Source organism: Leuciscus leuciscus (genome assembly GCF_965113295.1).
Source record: "Leuciscus leuciscus genome assembly, chromosome: 7".
Taxonomy (NCBI): Eukaryota; Metazoa; Chordata; class Actinopteri; order Cypriniformes; family Leuciscidae; genus Leuciscus; species Leuciscus leuciscus.
The window spans coordinates 34,750,686-34,752,251 of NC_138731.1; positions in this window are offsets into that span (position 1 = coordinate 34,750,686).

Sequence of the window (1,566 nt, forward strand, 5' to 3'; positions counted from 1 at the left end):
AAAAACATGTATTGTGAGAAGTGCCTTTTGATCTTGACACTTTTAAAAACCAGAACTCCTCTAATGTTGACAAAAGAGACACTTTAAGGCCTCTATCTGGGATGGCAGGAAAACCAGAATGAGAGGACTTTGTGGATCACTGTGGGATTTTCATGTGTTTCCTTTCCTGTTTGGATGAGGTTTAGATGATGGATGCCAAAATAATTAAGCATTGAAGAAACAAACAGATTGACATTTGATCCTTGTTTTATCTTATAAAACAAAAATTCACACATAGCGTGAATCCAAAACATAAGTAACATTAAGTGGCTATTCACACAGACGTACTCTTAAAAATAAAGGTTCCAAAAGAGGGTTTTCACAGAGATACCATAGAAGAACCAACCTGGGTTCCCCAAGAATTTTTCAGTGAGAGCTTTGAGTGAAAGTTTCTTAAAAGAACCATTTTGTTTTCCGAACTTTTTTCCACTATAAAGAGCCTTTTGTGCAATGGAAAGATTCCATGGATGTTAAAGGTTTTGGAAATCGAGATAACAATACAGGACCTTCATTTTTTTAAATATGGCAACTTAAAAAAGTGGCACTCGTGAATTTTTTTCAAGGATTGCAAGTTGTTTAATATATCTAAATTCAACTTTTTGTAAATAATCTGCAACTTCAATTAAATGTCATCTGAGGTAGATGATTTTTTTTTTTACAATTTCATCAGCAAGACATATCGAAAATGTACTAATGCATACCATTAAACACTACACATGCTGTAATTAAGTCTATGGGAAAACCTGTATTAGTCATATACAATTAGATTAAATGGTATAATTAAACACACCATACTAATTAAACGTAACACATGAATTGAGTTTGGATAAACAAAAAGACTGTTTTGACCATTATTTATAATGCAAGAAAATGTATCGCTTCTCGTTCGATTATGCACAAAAAAATCATGGCAAAAAACAAAGTCTGAAAATTTCCTTTTTTCTAGTTTAATGAGATTATGCTGAAACGTACTCTAAATCCTGGAAATCTCTTCACACACAGGACAATCAAGGATAAATTGGACAAACCCATCGAATGACCCCAAAACACTAGGAGGAATAGGCCACTCGTATTCTCTGACAGTGCCAGTTGATTCATTTCCCTTTCCAAGTGCCCACCAGAGACCAATCTGTGTTTGGCCCAGCCAAGAAGATATCATTGGCTAAAAAATAATTCATGCAGTATTCTGTCATGCTCTTTTCTCTCCTCAGGGTAATTTTTCAATTTTAAACTCCTGTGAATAACAGAACCTCTTTTGTGGTAAGGCTCCTGGGAGGGCCCAATTTCTGCCAAGTCAAACAACGGCTCAGTGCTCAAGGCTGGTAAAAACGGAGTGAGGGCCTCACAAAACACTGGGGCTACATAGCACACAGCAGGTACCTGGTTACACGCAGCCCGACATGTTAATCAAGACATCAATCAATACAGCACACAGACAAAAACAAGGATCATTACTTCAAATCAAAACGAGTCAGTGAATGAAAGATGACTTATGCAACTATCGTCATGAAATCATTTGCTCATCTG